General features: G+C 45.6%; 1 long non-coding RNA gene across 1 annotated transcript; it reads right to left on the reverse strand.

Annotated features, from left to right (window-relative positions):
- Nucleotides 1-1,651: 1,651 nt before the first annotated feature.
- Nucleotides 1,652-3,594, reverse strand: LOC127319179 (uncharacterized). Its single transcript, XR_007862441.2, has 3 exons — nt 2,587-3,594; nt 2,403-2,462; nt 1,652-2,338 (listed from the first exon to the last, which is right to left on the reverse strand). It is a non-coding gene; the product is annotated as an uncharacterized lncRNA (long non-coding RNA).
- Nucleotides 3,595-19,854: the final 16,260 nt, after the last annotated feature.

Consider the following 19,854-nt stretch of genomic DNA (forward strand, 5'->3'; position numbering starts at 1 on the left):
ACCAATAAAAATTATAACATGCTTTGATTCCTAAAGAAAATTCGTCAAAGCATAATCACAAATCACGACAAGTTGGTGTTCCATACCCAAAATTATTATGATACACAAAATTTTTGCAAAGTGTAGACAACAGAGGATAGTTTCGAAAGGTAGAGATTGTACCATTTCCAACAGTACAACATTCCAGAGAAATCTTCCCTAAGTAGAGTATATTTTTCATATCAACCTACAAGATATATTAATATGAATCTAACATTATAGTGACTGCGTATACACAACATAATTGAGTCCAATATCTTATATTGGTATATTAGAATGTAAGGTGCTGATTACAATTATGAAGTAATTTTACTACCAAGGGCCAAGTGGTCGCGACAGAAATAACTGTAGTGACCAATGATATTCAGTTGACTCTACACTACTCATGAAGGCAACACAAATAGGCTAAAAACTATCAAATTGATACCAGACCAAAATTTTGAGCTTTAAACTGTTGAACTGAGATTACATAAACAGATTGCGCAGCCAATCAGAAGTTGGCAAAAACAATTGCATGGAGCATACCATCGGATATGCTATCTTCGAGGTAGATCATTCTCTCATGTAGAAGTATCAACATTTTCAAGTTAATTTACTGCAGTTTGCCCTCCTAATCTAAACCAAGGCTCAGTTTGGCATCTAAGTTTTATTAAAACTGAAGTATTGTAAAACTGCAGTATTTCCTTGCCTAGGAAACAAATACTTCAGTTTTGGAAAAAGAGATCAATACCTCTTTTTTCTATGCTGCGAAATTAGTGCATTTTGTGAAAAACAAAGTATAGAAAACTATATTTTTTCTGAAACCAAACATCTCAAAGTATTTAGTACCATGGTATTTTAAGAAACCAAACTATTTTAAGAATACTTTGAAAAAACGTTGTTGCCAAACACAGCCCAATTGTGTTGTATCCTGTGAATAAATATTCATTCACATGAGAGTTGAAGCTTCTGGAATGTATCTAAGCACACAAAGCACATAAAGAATTGCAGCTTCTAGTAGGTATTTTGAAACATGTTCTTTTTTTAATGTACTAAAAGTCCTTGCTGATTCATTCATAAATCTGCTTTCATATGCTAAAATAACTTCCAATACACCAAACGACAGTATAACAAGCAATTGAGACTGTGCAGCATATACTATATATATTTCAGTCCATGTAAGACCTTCTCTTAGTGACTATCATAAACCTATATTAGTGAGAGCAAAGATGTCATATTTAATCGGTCATTTCTAGTCAGTATGCTATATATTAACACAATAAAATAATTAATATATATAACCTCTACGCAACCTCTCACATCAACGCATGAGCTAAAATTTTGTGAAACTAAGACCATCAACCGTCAGCAAGAGCAAAAACTCAGTAGAAGTTTACAATGCCATCGCAACATATTTAGAGTTTAGCAGGTTTTAACATAGAAGATAAACATGATTATATGGTGAATTTTTTTAAAAGAAACCCGAGCATATGCAGTGATGAGGCACAATATGAGAGTTTTTTTCTCACAAGATCTATCATTAGTTCATAGCCCAGAACATCGTCCAATAATCAGTGTCGTATTTTTCCTGCATAAAAGGAATAATATTCTGACTCGTCACTCATTTGGAACCTGGAGACCGAATTTATTTATTAGGGGAGAAATAGTCTTTATTTTGGTCATGGTTCCTATTATTTTTCTGTCAGACCTTGGCTTCTGACATTGTTATCTCTATGAAAGGAAGGTGTTTACATTAATAACACAAGATTACCATATCACTTAGGAGACCATATATAGAAGAAGGACTATCGTCGCTTCACTTGTGTCCACCTATACAGCTCTAGTACCATTTCCATAATTTTGCTTCTAGACATTCTCAGGCTCGTCGATATCTTAAAATAATATTGTTAGCTGCCAGAACCCAGCTGATCATCATAGTTAATTAGCAGTTGGACTGACAATAACAATATGCTGTGTTTGTAATAATATACCTTCAGTATGTTCCTCTGATGAGAACAAAGCTCTTGTTTCTTGAACATTGTGGTGAGCAGACCTATGCTTCCCTATGGTACCACATATGCAAAAAGAATAATCAAACAATAGTTGATCTGGAATATTGCCATTACTAAATATTTAAAGTAGAACTAACAAATATGGGTCAGATATTCCATTATTTGTAACACATAACCACATAAATAGACCATTGAAAAGTAGAAATTGTCCACCCTCAGATGTAAAATTCCACTACCACTGAGACAGAAAAACATAGTGAACTGGGCTAATCTTCTCCATAGCCACAAAGTGATAACGATGCACCTCTCTGCAAACATAAAATAAGGGGTTTACTTTCTATTAGTTGTAATGAGAAGTTGGATGCTTCTCACCTGAAGCTGAATTGAGCAAAGATTCTGAACTTGGCACACCTCTTTAGAGCATCCTCAAACCTACATGACCAAACAAGAAAGAAGAGTAATTTGTTAATATATTAGTTAAAACACTTAAAGTACAAATGCCTGTAAGAAATATGTTCCTTCAACATTTTAACATGAATATGTGTCGTCACCTCACCTTTTGTCATAATTTGTCACCAAGTATCGTTGTGGCCTCCTAGCTCGGAATCATGTAGCGTCTACACATCTGGATTCCAATAGAACAGAACTAAAATAGGCATAATTAATTACATAGTTAGCAATCAAACACAAGTTATTGTGTGGACCAAAAGTGCAAACAGTGCTTGCGGATGAAGGGTTCCGATGGCATGGCCGCACATCAAGCAGGTGTGGATTTTTTATCTACAGCCTAATAACTTGCTCCATATAGCAAGAAAAACAGTCAGTTGTATTATGATATATCCACTATACACACTGACAGTAGCATGAAATTCTACAGATAATAGTCACTCAAGTAAGATGAGATTAACTGACCGTTAACCATTGCTCATTTGTAAACCAAGTGGGCACAATCAGTCTCCAATCCTTTCACAGACAGTACCTACGACAATTAGTACTAAAAAATACTATCAACTGGCAGGCCAAATCCAGCAGTAATAGGACGAAACAGCAAATAATTTGGAAGAAAGGCAAAAGGCAGGAATAAAGTAGAATCCTGAATCTGGTCAAGAAAGAATGGGGGGAGAGAGGAAGTAGGAGTGAGGGACAATCGACAGAGGTAGAAGATGGATCGACGACCTAATCGACAAGCATGGAGCATGGAGCATGGAGAGGACAGTTTAATGGAAGAGTGCATGTGTAGGCGCGTGAAATAGATGGGAAGTAAGCATTGGGATTGTGATTGAACTGCACAATAGGCCGCCGGAGAGTGGAGCATTTTGATTGCCATTATCGACCTACAGAAACGGTAGTTTAACACCACCATTAAAATCACCCCAGTGAGGAATCCAATCGACCACTACCAGAGATAATTGACTGCCTCCACCGGAGACACAACACCTTTCACCTGGCTCCATAAACAGGCCCACGCCGATCGGAAGCCTGGGACGCATCACGCATGGGTTCGGGTACCCCGCTGCGTCGCCTGGCTACCGCCCGCCGCCGCCGCCGCCGCCACAGGTATCCTTGTTCGTAGGACTGGGGAGAAAAAAAAAAATAGATGAAACGCCCGGGCCGGCCTCCATACATCACGAATTGGGCTGTTTTGGGCCCGATGAATCACAGAACGCCTAGATCCATTTATGGAGAAGCAGCCCTTTTATTTTGGGCAGGTCCGACACAAGCCGAGCTAAGTGAAAACCACGGAGCGATGTGAGCGCGGAACGACTGGATCTGGGGAAAAAAATCCTATGAGACCAGGTCTATTTTCTCATCAATTTAGACCCACCCGATCACACGCCGCGTGTCCTCACAAATCTCAAAGCATCCTTCTTCCCCAAAGTATCTCCCCAATTTGCTTTCTCATCAAATCAGCGCCGTATCAGCCCACTTCTATCTTCACAAGATAATCCAGCGAGGAATTCGTCTTCCAAAACCACCTTCACGCTTACGAGTTCAACAAGGGTCGCGCCAAAGGACAATGACTCTGCGATCTAATGGGAGCGTATAGTGGCGTCGGCTGCCGGTGTTCAAAGCGGCGGCGCGGACGGCCATTAGAAATAACACTGCAAGGCTAGCCAGTCATCCTAACCCAACCGATAAAGCCACAACCAGGGCAAGCAGAACACCCAACCACCATGGATATGTATTGGTGCTTAATGGAGTACGGAGGAGTCGATTCGTGAACAGCTGCTACTTAGGTCATCTCTAATGGGGCGCGTCGGCTAAAATGGTCGAAATCGTCCGCGTCCGTTTGCGTCGGGGGTGGATCCAGCGGTACGGACGCATAATTTTTTTTCCATTCATAAAGTCATAATTTACATTAATAAAAAAACATAAAAATGCCATAAAGGCGTGGTAAAAGTAGGTATGCCTACTGGTCGTCGTCGCTGACGAGGTCGATGAACTCCGGCGTCGGTCATGGAAGCTGGTACGCCGGCGGTGGAGGAGGTAGGGCCGGCTGCGGCAACTGCGGCCAGGCCATCGCCAGGAGGCTGTGGTGAAGGTGGCCAGTGATTCCAGGTCGGAGCAGCAGCCGGAGCGCGGTCGTTGGAACGCGTCGGCGTGACCGGAGGAGTCGCCAGCCTCCCCTGCACGAGCGCGGACTCGCGGAGCTAGATTGCGAGCCCATCCCACAAAGCGAGCTCGTTGATCTCGTCGAGCTCGCTATTGGCCAGTGCCATGGCAATGGCCTCCTCGTCGGTAATGTCCGGCGGTTGGGTCTCAGGATTCCACGCCGGCCCTCCGTCGTCGTTGTCGTACTCTGCCATGTCCGCGTCCTCGTCCGCGTCCTCATGGTCGTTCTCTTCTTCTTCCGCGGTGATCTCGCGGTCGAAGTAGTCGACGTCGCTGAGGCAGGCAGCGCGGCGGCGCGCGTCGAACTCCCACGTACCGAAAGAGATCCAGTTGTAGGAGTTGAGCGCGTACGCCTGATCTTCCCGGAGATCCGGCGGCAAGATCGCTCGGCGGCGGCGCACCTCGTCTCGCCGCTCTCGGCCCTCGCGCGGCACGGGGGGACCGGCACGCGCCTCGAGTTGAGGTCCCAGCCCCCTCCAGGTAGGTTTGCGTCCGGCCATGGTACCGGCCGGTTTTCCTCCGAAAGCCGGCGCGCGAGCTCGACGCGGACGTACCGCCCCACCCGTGCCTTCTTGCCGGACCGCGAGCCGCTAGCCTCGTGGTTGTTCTTGGTCTTGCGAAACGGCCAGCATTTCTTCCCCATGGCGTCGGTCGGGTGGATAATGTGGGCACTAGCAATGGTGTGGTCGGGGAAATGGGCGCCGGTAGCGTCCCTTTAAGAGGTTTGGACGCCATCTCGCCTTCAATGTCCTGCCACTGCAACGCCGCCCAGTTGCGCACGCTCGCGGAAGCCGAGCGCGCTCCTGGAAAGGCTGCAGCGCGCCGCCCGTAAGTAATGCCGCGGAAGACAAAGCAGTTGTGCCCCTGCCAGGCGGGCCTCTGCGAGGACTGGGCGGACGACCGCTACATCCGCGAGACGCAAACCTGACGCATATTTGGGCCACGTTTCCGTCGCCGCGGACGGCCCAGTCACTATGCGTTGCCCCGCTGAAGGTGGTGGCAGACGCATTTTTGCCCGGACGGACGCAAACGATCGTTCAGCGTTCGTTTACGTCGGGCCCTGGAGATGCACTTATTTGCCGTTAGACTCAACCTGCAGCACGTGAGTACTTGACTGTCAACGCTTGACCTCCCCAGAGATTTGGTGTTGGTGAATGTTCTCATGGGCGATTGGTTTTCCTCAAGTTTGATATACTCATATACCGCTGGGTTTGGAGGAAAAAATGGTAAGATGCCTCCGAGGAATTGGGGAGAAGGATGCTTTGAGATTTGCCAGGACACGTGGCGTGTGTTGGGATGGGTCTAAATTTCTTAGAAGATAGACCTGGTCTCATAGGATTTTTCTCCTGGATCTGGGACGTGGAGCAACAGAATCGGACGGCCACTAGCGTCAAATCGCCGTGGTGCCTCCTAGGTAGTTCAATTTTACTGTTACTTAATGAGTGCTAAAATAGTCCATTAAATAAAATATGTAGGATTTTCTTTGGGCTGCCCCGCTCAACATTTTCTGCCAAGATCCGCTAGTGCTCCTCTCTATAATATAAGCCGTTTTTAGTTTCTAAAAAAAGCTGTTTTTAGCAAATTAACTTAGTTTGCTAAAACAACTTATACTATGGAACAGAGCGATATTATATAGCAATTTAAATAGATATCATGCATGGTAAACAATAATTACGTACAATAGAGAGTGACTTTTTTTTACGAGGTAAGATATCATTACTGCTAAATGTTCTCAAATACAACCAAAGAAAGCTAATGTCAAAACAATATTAACATATAATATAAAAATCAAAATTTGAAAGTTCGGCCTTGATCAAAACTAAAATAGGAAAGTGCAGTGTTTGTTCGACTTTGGCGTACACGGCAACACCACACCAGCGTGTGACTGGTCTGCCCTGAACAACACAGCCAGTTCCTCCAACGCCGGCGGATGGGTCATGGACTCCAGCGCCACCTCCCACATGGTTTCCGACCAAAATATAACATCTTCTCCTACCCAACTCTCCCCTCCCTCCCACGTCACCATTGGCAACGGTGTTTCTTCACTTATCTCCACTACCGGTCACACTACATTATCCACACCTTATCGCACGTTTCACTTAACCAGTGTCCTGGTTGTTCCTGCTATCATTACAAATCTCCTTTCACTTAAACAATATCAATTCACTATTGATAATTCTTGTTCTATGAAGAATGACATTTTTGGTTTTTTCCATTAAGGATCAGCGAACACTGCGCGGGATCATACGATGCAGTATCCCCGACGCTCCTCTATGAGTTTTCCACTATAAACCACCCTCGTTGGCGTGCCCGCATGGCTATTCGTTCCTGGCAGTCCTCCGAAAATCTAAGCCGCCGCCAACGGCCTTCTTATCCCCACCTTCTTCCCCGCCGATGGCGCACAACCACGAAGCCGGTGGAAGTGGCACCGGTGCCAGGGACGACGAGCACCTGCTGTTAAACCTCAATCTTGAGGAGGCGACGGTGCTTCACCGAGCTCGTCACCTTGTGTCGTCGTACTACCGGCTTTCTCACGGCTGACACTTGTCCAATGACGGTTACGCGGTGCCGCCGTTGCCGGAGTGGGGAGCTTCGCACCCTCATCGTGGAGTGCAGGGTGCAGCTTTCGCCATCGCAGCGGAACGACCCGACATGGGGCCCGAACAACCAGGCGTGGATGGGCGTCTTCCAACGCGAGTGGGAGGCGGATATCGCTCGCTCGATTCCGGGTGGTCCAACTGCACCGCCCGGCGAGTGTGGTGGCATAGGCGACACATCGACTAGATGCTAGTTGCGCATGACGCGACGACGTTCGCTAGGAAGCGTCCTTCCCCTTGCAATCCTGGTCGGGCTTAGGCACGTCCTAATCGGGCGCGCTCCAGTGTTCGTCACCATACCCGCGGCCAGGACGACTGGAGGAAATGGAGATACAAGTTGATTTTTGAAAAAAATTCTCCATCTGTTGAAAGTTCAGAATGTTTCAAATAGCAACTGTATCCACCACCAGATTTCCTTATCTTCAAGTTCAGAATCATTGCTCTCAAAATTGACAAACATCAATCTTCTAAAGCAAACTATATTTCTGATCTAGATGTGCTTGGTTAACAAACATTCAGAGCCATCAGATGGGGGAAAACCGACCTGCACCTAAGTATTGTACTATCACTCAATTTAAGATTTCGGAGAACCTAATAACAATCACAATTCATAGCACCTACTATTCACATGTTTCTTTCAGATTTTACAGAGGCTTCTTAACACCTAGCAATTATTTCAAAATATTTTATCAAATTAATTTCAACACACATTTAAAGCCAAGATTTAGAATCTGGACCATCATGTGTTCTCTAGCGTGGTGACAGCGACACATGTGTCCTCGTCGCCATGATTGAGTTACAATTCCAGAGGCTGTTCAAGCAGTGATTAAGATTGTGCTGCCATTTATTTATGCTAATCATTTTTATTTTTGTTAATAACTTTTCCCATCACTAATTGTATTTTATATGTTCTTTCTATTGGTACATTAGTTAGTGCAGTATGCTAATGTGTCTTTGTTTTCATACATGTATAGCAAAATGAAGCATGTGACAATGACGTCATGTTTCCACATTAGTCACCATTCATTGTTACAAATCTTTTTCTTGTGCAATAATGAAGACACATTTAATTAGTCACAAAAATACTTTCGTCATGTAAATTCTATGTGATGATCTTTTTCAGTTTTTTTTTGTTAGACAAGATTTTGCTATAAGTATAACAAAGTAAACACATGCATCTAAAGTTAATATACAAAACTCAATGAATATCATTGTACTATGCTTACACACAATTATACCATGTTAGAGTATTTTGGAGCGTGGGAGTCCAGCAAATATGTTTATGAATGTTTCTAGAGTGTATATGTTTATGAATGTTTCTAGAGTGTAGATGTGTCAAACAAAGGCGGTAATTCACTTCGGCTCCCAGGTGCAAGAGGAAGATTAATCTGCACGTCAACCTGAGGTGTTATCATTTTGAGTAGAAGTACGACTGCGTATCTTCCGCTCTTTCAGACAGACCAGACATCTTTTTTTCACCGACCGACTTGGCGTCGAGGATCTTCACGCGGCCACGTCAAAGCAAAACCTGAGGTGGGTGTTGGAGCTGCATCTCGCAGCTCCCTTCTTCTTCCTCTCTTCTACCTCTAATTCTCACCATCTCTCTTGTTTGTCTCACCTAGAACACACACAAGATGAGATAGACTGAAGAACACACACGCGCGCACAGCTCACCTAGGAGAATTATTGCTTTGAATCTCTCTCCTGGTGAAACCACTTTGGCTACATTGTTTTGCTCAGCCCTCACGGCTTAACTTTTCCATTACTTAGATATGTAGTATATATACAAGAGCTGGGCACTTCTTCATTCAACTCACGCCACTAACAACTTAATGGCTAACTACCCATGCATGCACTAACCCACGGCCACCATACCGGCCACTAACTTGACCAAGCCAACATGCACATGCTGCTTCCTAACAAACTCCACGAACTAACTACACCAGCGATTCACTCGGCAGGTTCTCATCCAGCTTGTTGTCCTCGGTGACATAGGCGTCCCCAATGGGCCTGCCGAAGATGGTACCCGGGGTTTACTGAAGGCCCATGACCCGAAGAATAAGAAGATTCGGAAGCTCAAGATACTATTAAGGAAAGCTAGAGTTGTATTAGGAAAGGATACTTGTAATCTTGCGGGACGGGTTAGAAACCCTCCCGGACTCTGTAAACTTGTGTATTACGAAACCCTCGGCTCCACCGCCTATATAAGGAGGAGTCGAGGGACAAATAAAGGATCGAATTTTACTGTCAACACAACCCTAGTTTCATATTCGTCGAGTACTTTTCGGCTGAAATCTTCGAGATCTACTTGCCCTCTACATCTAACTAAACCCTAGTCTACAATCCGTAGGCATTGACAAGTTAATCCCTTGTCAATTGGCGCCGTCTGTGGGATTTAGAGGTTGCAAGGAGCTGATCTCGATGGCACGTCCAGAATCGTCGACTTCGTCGGTAGCAAGCAATGTGATGGATCGAGGTAAACAGGAAAAAACTGATCTAGTCGATTTTATTCCTCACCCGCCCTCCCGTTTGGATGCATGTGCGTATCTGGAGGAGCCCATCGTCATGACGTTCGGAGAATTCCGATTTAGCGTCAACAAGGAAGGATCCTATCGTCTCGAAGTTCCGATCTCGTCGGAATTTTCAGCGATCGATTCTGACTTCTCATCAAGCGATGACGAGCTTTCGTCGCCACGCTTCATCAACACCAAGGCAAGCGGAAAGCTCGCTAAGATCTTCAGCGACACATCCTTCGGGTCGTCTGCGGACTCCTTTATAAGCAGCGACTCCGACAGCGTCGACAGCTTCAACTTCATCGACAAATCTGCTGCCATTGGAAAGGTCTTCACCAATCTCTATGACGGTGTCACCAATCCTGACAAAAACCAACACCCAAAATATCATCAAGTCTATGCAATCGAGGAGGCAAGCCGAGCAGAACCAGAGACGTCAGAGGCTTTCGATGATTTGGGAAACCCATACGTCGATCCCGCTGATCTCAGAAGAGGCCTAGGCACTAAATATGTCGGGTCTTCACCTCGCGAAAGAGTTCAACTCCCACAAGCAGCGTGGGATAGAGCCGCAAGAGCCATGGACGGTACAGAACCAATGACCACAACTGCTATTGTCGAAGAATTACAAGCCTATCAATATAGACTTGCTCGTGTGAGTAGGGAGTTGGAAAAACAAACAGCTTCCCTGAACAGAAGAAGGGAAGCAGCTTCCGCGTCAAGCAGACGAAGAGCAGAACTAAGTCGACAATCAGGAAATTCGGGAGATAGTCACAGAGAAGCTCGAAGGAGAGCACAATCTCGGCTGCAAAATATACCTGAAGCAGAGAGGGAGAATTTAGTTCAAAACCTCGACATGTCTTTCATGTCTATCGACACCAGGGGAAATATTATCCCTAAAACACCAGAAGCTGGGTACATGGCAACGCAAGCTTATATCCTCGCGTCCAGACCACCCCCTGGGGACCCGAGAGAAGCATTGTTTAACATGGCAATGGCTGGAGTTGGAGTCATGGGAACAACGTTCGCGGCTACACCTCCCGAAGGAACTGCAAGGCAAAATAGTCCACGACCCACTGCAGCAGTGCAAGATCCACCGAGAACAAGTGGAGCAAGAGATACAACGGCTCAAGCAAGGGTAGACAGAGCGCGACAAGAAAGAAGAGAACATCGGCATTCACCAGAAGTTGTCGATGAAGATCTGTGCGGGCTCCCGTGCTTTACGAGACGAGTCCGAAAAACTCGAGTCCCGTCAGGGTTCAAGCTACCCGAAAAATTCAAGAAATTCGACGGTTTACAGGATCCTGAAGATTGGCTCGTTGACTATCTCGAGATGGTGAAGTTGATAGGAGGAACCAGGGCAACAGCTTTGCAAAGCATCCAGGTACATCTGAGTGGAGCCGCACGATCTTGGATAAAGAAACTTCCCCCAGGTTCTATCGACAACTGGGATAGTTTCGAAGACATCTTCGTGAAAAATTTCCGGTCCACCTGCAAGAAACCAGCATCATTGGAAGAGTTGAGGGCGTGTAGACAGAAACACGACGAATCTATGAGAAAATATATACAGAGGTGGAACATCATCAAAAACTCGGCAGAAGATATATCTGACGAGAGGGCAATAGATGCGTTCGTGGCAGGAATTCGACGAGGAGATTTCGTCGAGGATCTAGGAAGAACCAGCCCAAAAACAATATCAGCGCTGATGGAAATAGCAAACAAGTGGGCAGATGGAGAAGATGCTATACATAACAAGCGACATAGGTCGCCAGAGGAGGACCGCAGTCGAAATTTTCAAAATAGAAGGCGATTTTCTCGCCAGTTCTACAATAATGATGCTCCTGGCCACATATCGGCTGGTTTCCGAGGAAACTCTGGAAGAAATAATCGAGATGATTACCAAAGAAGTAATGAGCAACAAGGCGACAACAGAGGTGACTACCGTGGTAATAGGCAAAATAGTGGACCAAGGTTTCAGAGACCATATGTGTCTCCCGAGGAAATGATGAACGGACCATGCCAGATGCATTTCTACCTTGATAATAATGGGAAGAGGCAGTCAGGACATCTGCAGAAGGATTGTCGAAATTTTCAAGCAATGTTGCGAGCCGCAGGAAGGCCAACGCTCAAGCGATGAATAGAAACCCCCAGGGGCCAAGGAGCGAGATACACCTCCCACCTCCTCCCGCAATTACGGACGAAAATCGGCACCAGCTCAGAATAGCGGCAGCACCACATCCACCTCCATATGTTGACCCTAACTCTAATGGTGCAGTCTTGATGATTCAGAAAGCTAGGCCATCTAACAGGGCGCGGAAAGTAATTTCGCGGCAAGTGTTCATGGCAGAAAAGATGCCTCCACCAACAGTCGAGTACCTAAATTGGTCGGGACAGGACATTGGCTTCACAATTGCGGATCACCCACAGCAGGTTCCTCGACCAGGGCAATCCGCACTTATCTTACCCGTAGTAATTGCTGGTTTTGACGTGTCGAGAGTCTTCATAGACGGCGGCAGCAGCTTAAACCTTATGTACGCAGATACATTAAGGAAGATGAACATATCCCTGGCAAATTTAACACCAACCGATACACGTTTCCACGGGATCACACCAGAGAAGCCAAGTTACCCGTTGGGCAAGATCAATCTCGACGTTCAGTTTGGGACCCGAGAAAACTACAGGATAGAGAAATTGGAGTTTGAAGTCGTGGATTTCCCGTCGCAATATCACGCTTTGTTGGGACGACCAGCATATGCCAGGTTTATGGCGGTACCTCACTACACGTACTTATTGTGGAGGTTGCCTGGACCAAAAGGACCAATCACAGTCAAGGGAAGCTTCGCATTGGCTGATAAGTGCGATAAAGATTTTCATCGACTGTCGGAAACTTTCGGGATGCAGGCAGAATATATGGCGCCAAGACTCACCGATTATGATGTGTTGCCAGACACAGGGAGGCCACTCAGAGAACCAACCTTTAACACGACGAAGGATTCAAAAGAGGTGCAGATCCACCCGACGGACCCGAAGAAAACAACGTCCATTGCAACAAATATGGACCTCGCATAGGAAAGCGCGCTCGTCGAGTTCCTTCGTGAGCACTGGAAAATCTTCGCATGGTGTCCAGCTGACATGCCAGGAGTACCCAGGGAACTTGCCGAGCACCACCTAAATTTGGTTCCTATTGCGAGACCAATTAAACAACCTTTACGGCGTTTTTCGGAACCAAACCGCAAAGCTATGCTGTCAGAAATTGATCAACTCAAAGATGCTGGTTTTATTAAAGAAATATCTACAGAAGCCATGTGGGTAGCTAACCCAGTGATGGTGCCGAAGAAAAACACGAAAGTCCTTCGCATGTGTGTCGATTTTACGTGCCTCAATAAACATTGTCCAAAGGATCACTTTCCCCTCCCAAGGATCGATCAAATTATCGACTCCACGGCAGGATGCGAACGTCTTTCCTTCTTGGACGCATATTCTGGTTATAACCAGATCCGACTAAAAGAAGACGACGAAGCCAAGACAGCGTTCATCACACCGTATGGCGTGTTTTGTTACAGTACAATGCCTTTTGATTTGAAAAACGCGGGAGCAACATATCAGCGGATGATGCAGAAATGCCTAGCAACACAGATTGGAAAAAACGTACAAGTCTACATTGATGATGTCGTCATAACTTCAAAAAAGGGGGAAACGTTGATCGAGGATTTGAAAGAAAATTTTGCCAATCTCGACAAATTTTGTCTCAAGCTGAATCCGACAAAATGTTCTTTCGGCGTTCCTGCAGGAGAACTTCTTGGGTTCCTAGTCTCAGGAAGAGGGATTGAAGCAAATCCCGAAAAAATCCAAGCTATCGTAACAATGAGGAAGCCAACAAAGTTGAAGGAAATACAGCAATTAACTGGGCGAGTCGCAGCCTTAAGCAGATTCGTCGCCAGGCTGGGAGAAAAGGCGCTACCGTTCTACGCCTTAATCAAGCAAGGAGAAAAGTTCCAGTGGAACGAAGAGGCAGACAGGGCTTTCGAGGATCTTAAACGGACAATTTCGACACCACCAATCTTGGTGGCGCCAAAAGAGAAGGAACCTCTCATGCTGTACATTGCGGCTACACCCCAATTGGTCAGCACAGCGCTAGTTGTCGAAAGAGAAGTAGAAGGAAAACTCCACGGGGTGCAGAGACCGGTATACTTCATCAGTGAAGTTTTATCGCCTTCAAAACAGCGGTACCCGTAGTACCAGAAGCTAGCATACGGAGTGTTTACAACCGCAAGAAAATTGCGGCACTATTTTTCGGCGCATCCGATAATAGTGGTTAACGAGGCTCCCCTATCCAATATACTAAACAATCCAGAAGCTACAGGCCGTGTCTCCCTTTGGGGAATAGAACTTTCCCCTCGGGACATCACGTATGAAAAAAGAAAGGCAATAAAGTCGCAAATTTTGCCAGATTTTATCGCAGAGTGGATGGAGTTGCAAAATACAGGACTTCCGGATTTATCGAGAACTTGGACCATGAATTTCGATGGATCTAAGAGATTAGAGGGAGCTGGAGCAGGCGTGATTCTTATATCACCTGAAGGCGACAAATTAAAATACATCTTACGGATGATGTTCCCAAACGCATCCAACAACGAGGCAGAATACGAAGCTCTTATACATGGGATGAAGATGGCGAAAGCTTGTGGCGCAACTCGACTAAAAATCTTTGGCGACTCACAATTGGTGGCCCAACAAGTCATGAACCAATGTGATGCAGTCAACGAGAGTATGATAGCATACAAGGAGATGTATAATGAGCTAGAAAAACTGTTCGATGGATGCGAGGTAAATCACATCAGTAGATTGAGCAATGATGAAGCCGATGTTCTTGCAAATATCGGGTCGCAATGTCTGGCGATTCCTCCAGGCGTGTTTTGGGAAGAAATAAGCGAGAGATCCACCAAGCCGATGAAATCAAAAAAGAAGGAGAAGGATGCAAAACCCTCGGGTGTTGCAAAAGAATCACTGGACGAAGAAGAAGAGGAACAGGAGCTAGTCATGATGGTGAAAATTCCATGGATGCAAGCGTACATATCATACATCCTAAGGAAAACAATACCCGACGATCCAGTTGAAGCAAGGCGGATAATTAGACGTTCTAAAGCTTTTACTGTGGTCAAAGGGGAGTTGTATAAGCGAAGTATTTCGGGTGTGCTACAGAGGTGCGTCACACCCAAAGAAGGAAGAGTAATTCTGAAGGAAGTACACGAAGGAGTATGCGGTCATCACGCAAGTAGCCGAGCTATCGCGGCCAAGGTTTTTCGAGCTGGATTTTACTGGTTAACAGCAATTGAGGATGCAAAGGAGATAGTGCGAACCTGTGATGAGTGCCAGAGATTTGCCGCAAAGCCTCACTCTCCGGCAGCGGAACTAATGCCAATACCCTTATCTTGGCCCTTTGCTCAATGGGGTCTCGACATGGTGGGAAAGTTACACAAGGCCTCGCCAGGAGGATACGAGTATATGCTCGTCGCTGTCGACAAATTCACCAAGTGGATAGAAGCGAAGCCGATAAATTCACCAGATGCAGCGTCAGCCATAAAGTTCGTGAAGAGCATCGTTTTTCGATTTGGAGTACCTCATAGCATCGTCACGGACAATGGCAGTAACTTTACATCCAAGGAATTCAAGGCGTACTGTGCAGAGGTGGGCATCAAACTACACTTCGCGTCAGTCGCGCATCCTCAAACCAATGGTCAAGTCGAGAAAGCCAATGGTATCATCTGCAATGGTATCAAGAAGCGTTTGTTAGGGCCATTAGAAAAAGCCCGACATACTTGGCCAGAGGAGTTGCCGAGTGTGCTATGGAGCATCCGAACAACACCAAATACAGCGACACAGGAGACTCCGTTTTTCCTGGTCCATGGAGCAGAGGCAGTGCTGCCAATAGAAATAGAGCACGATTCTCCGAGAGTCACAGAATACAATGAAGAAGCTTCCAGGAGAGCATTGGAAGACGACGTCGACGCATTAGACGAAGCTCGAGATGAAGTATTGTCAAGGGTCACCAAATATCAGCAAGACCTGAAAAATTACCACAGTCGACGTTTGCGACCAAGGTCCTTTCAGGTTGGAGACTTAGTTCTACGACTCAATCAAGATCGTACTGAAAAACTCGAGTCACCATGGCTTGGCCCTTACATCGTCACAGAAGTAATTGAAGGAGGAGCATACAGGATCAAAGATAAGAAGACAGGGGTTCCCAAGAAAAACCCCTGGAACGTAGCGCAGCTAAGGCGTTTCTACGCCTAGCACCAAAATATAGCTCTCCTTGTAAAAATACAATGTACTGAAACGCCCGCGAGTTTTCGATCAGACGCACTCTTTTCCTTTTTCGGGGCACCGAGTGGGGCCGGGAAAGGTTTTTAATGAGGCGGACTCGCGGTGCTGCAATATAATAAAGATAGTGGAATTATATATCTTTTTCGACTGGCTCGGGGGCTTGTACCCAGAAGATACAATATATATATCCATAACGTCGACGAATACAACCTGCAAAATATCTCGCCCTGGTGCAAAAGCACCTCGCAAAAATAAAACAGCAGTGCGAAAAATTGATCGACATAAAGCCCGGGGGCTAATGCCTGCAAATATAGTATTCAAAATAATTTATTTTGCCTTGGGTCAACCTCGCATTATAAAAAGAAAACATCGCCAACAAAACGCCCGGGGGCTTGGCGAGGACAAAAACAATGAATCTAGTAACTTTACAATATAGCTTATGTTTACAACATATGGGATACAAGTCTTGGGAAGCAAATTTTCAATTGTTGCCCAGTATATTATCTATGGTCAATCGCTTATTATTTACAGCGCGAGTGCTATGTTCCGCATAACTGCCCTTCACGAAGAATTCGGCGTCCAGTCGAAGAAGTTCATCCATCATATCCTCAGCAACAGGGGTGACAATGTCATCACACTTGCCGAAGTTCCTTTTCCTTTTCGCCATCTTCGCCAGGCACTTCGGAACAATTTGACCCATGTCTAATTTCGGGCAGCAGATTTTTATCATGATCATGGCAAACCTTGCGCCAGCAGCTAATTGGGCTCGCACAAAGCCATGGATCCGAGGGGCATCTCGAAATTGTTCCATCAGAGCAGGGAGGGTCTCTGGCATCTTATTACGCGAAAACATAGTCCCATAAACTAAAGACAAGGTCCTCGTGCAGAAGTCGAGAAAATCACGGACCTGAAGCGCACGATCTTGAAATCTGACGATCTGGCGGGTACGTTCAGGTGTGCCCCAAAAGTTAGAACCATGCTCCCGTGCAAGTCTGAGAAGTGCATTGGATCGAGCTTCAACACGCTCATCTTCGGCAGCAGCGTTCAAGAAAGAACCTACTTTGAAAAAGTCATCAGAAAAAGAGGAGACAAGAAAAAGGAAAAAGTACGACTAAGTTACTGAAGCACACCTGCCATATCCAAGCTAGCATCATCCAGCAGCTGCAACATGAAATTTTCTCGAGCAGAAGCTGCTGCAGCCTCAGCAACCGCAGTTTCCTTTTCAGCTATGGCATCTTGAGCTTGTCGAAGTACAATTTTTTCCCTCTCGGAAGATTTTCGAGATTGCTCCATTAGTACAAGTGATTGCTTCTTCGTGGATTGGAGTTCTTGGCGAAGTTCCTCCAAATCTGGTGCTGAGCCTTTATTCGACGAATTTTCAATAACTTCGGCAGCAACAGGTGTTTTCTTCGAGTAAGAGGAGGCAGGTAAAACATCGGAAGGACGAGGAGTTGCAGAATAGTTGTCAAAAATCAACTGAAAATAAAGATTTTTCGACATCAATCATCCAGCAAGCATAGATTTCCATTAAATCTCGAAGTATGTACATTGCTATTACAAAAGAAAGGTCACTACTGGACTACTGAAGTAGTTGTCGCCAAAACTACTAGGGCGACAGCATCAAAAGATAGAACTAAAAAAAAAAGAGGACAGGATGGTCTACTTGACCTCCAGCTTGGATGCACTTGGAGCAGGTGCTGGTTTAACACCAAGGAAGGAAAGGATTGGTCTTGCGGGAGGCTTGGCAGCTCTAATTAGAGATTGCCACTTCTTCGTCTCCATCTCCCCTATGTCGCCAACCTTGGCCCAGTCGACGTTTTGCTGACTATTAGCGATCAGCGCGATGGTGCCCTCAACGCCAATCTTCAGACCCTCTTGGCGAAGTTTTAGCCCAAGATCTTCCGGCCCATTGAAGGCTTTGGCGAGATCAACAAAAGTAATGGGGGCTTCTTTCTTCGGGAAGAAGTAGGGGAAAAGCTTCGACAGACCTGCCTCAGCGTTTTCAAGGCCGTCGCGTGCTTCATCCCCATGAATTTCAAGAAGGGTCAGCGCATCAAGAAGATCGTCGCCTTCAGGACCCTCAACTTCGTATTCCTGATGAGTCCTCCCTAAAAACAAGCAAAGAGTAGCTTCTAAATAAAGAATGCGGGGAAAGTGTCAAGAAACCCGAGGAAATGCATAAGGATTCAGGCACTCACTAACAAAACGTCGACTCTGCGACTCGAAGCGAGTGAGGATTTCTGTCTCTCGAGCTGATTGTCGAGATATATTCTCGCTCAAGGAAGTTTCCGCATCATGAAGTCTCTTTCGAAGATCTTCAATGGCGGCAGCATCTTTTTCAGCTTTCTTGCGGGCTCTTTCGCTTTGCTCTAACTTAACAGCAAGAGCGTCAGCACGTTTGTTGGCCTCCGCAAGATCTCCTGGCAAAATACATGACAGTCAAATATCATGACAAAATAATGGTACACATGCAACAGAGGAAAATAAAGGTAATACCTTCCAGCTTCTTGGAAAAGTCGCGATACCCGACAAATTGGGTACCAAGACGAATAAACTCCTTCATTAGAGGCTGAAGAAACAACCAAGGAAGAAAAAGGAGTCAATATAGCCAATGTAAATTCGACAACATTTAGCAAAAAACAAAGGGAAAGGTTTGGAACTTACATCATCCAATGAAGGTGTCGAGGAGCTACCAGGAAATTGGATAGGTTCCTTGGACAGCTCGACCCTCGCTCTCTTTGGAGGAGAGGCTCGGGGGCTCTCAACTGGTGGCGGTTGCACGATGTCATGTTGGGGAGGCGAAGTTTCATCCCCATCGTGCTGAGCTTCCGACACAACTAAAGTACGCGACGTACTCGTTCGAGCAGCCGCGTCAACAGGTTGTTCTTCTTCCTCGTCACCACTACAACAAAATGGTGACAGTATAAGAAGCAAGATAGACAAAAAACGTCAAAACAAAAAAGTAAAGAGTAAGGAGTAACTTACGGGCTGACGAGGGCATCAGTATATGGATTAAAATCTGCCTTCCTATCTGAAGGCTCAGCTTCTTCGGCTTTGGAGGTGCCGGAATATTTGACTTCATCTCTTTTCCTCTTCATCCTTGGAGAAGCGTGAGGAAGGGAGTGTGTCGAGGCAGTGGCTTCTGACTCAGCGGAAGCCGCGGATTTGTGAGAACCCGCAACTTCCCTGGCAGGGCGCGAAGTGCCTTGGTTGTCATCGGCGACAACGGCCCTTTCTTCAACTTCCCCACCTTCGGGAAGGGGAGGAAGAGGTGACGCAGTTGCATGGTTCTATTCAAAAGATAGAAAAAATATCGGCATGAAGCAGTTGAAAGAAAAAGTAGTATGAAAGAGATAGAAGGAAAAACGAAGGTATGAACAAAGATAATGCTAAAAATATATTACCTGCGGGAGTGCATTGGTGGCGCTATACGGCTGATAACCCACAAGTATAGGGGATCGCAACAGTCTTCGAGGGAAGTAAAACCCAAATTTATTGATTCGACACAAGGGGAGGTAAAGAATACTTATAAGCCTTAACAACTGAGTTGTCAATTCAGCTGCACCTGGAAAAGCACTAGTAACAGGGGTGATGTGAAAGTAGCAGTAATATGAGAGCAGTAGTAACAGTAACACAGCAGCAGTAGCAGTAATATGAGAGCAATGACACCAGAAAATAGTTGATACTACTTCCAATGTCATGTAGAACGAGTATATGATGATGAGAGATGGACCGGGGTTCCCAGCTATCTACACTAGTGGTAACTCTCCAATAACAAGT

Source organism: Lolium perenne, chromosome 7 (assembly GCF_019359855.2).
Source record: "Lolium perenne isolate Kyuss_39 chromosome 7, Kyuss_2.0, whole genome shotgun sequence".
NCBI classification, from domain to species: Eukaryota; Viridiplantae; Streptophyta; class Magnoliopsida; order Poales; family Poaceae; genus Lolium; species Lolium perenne.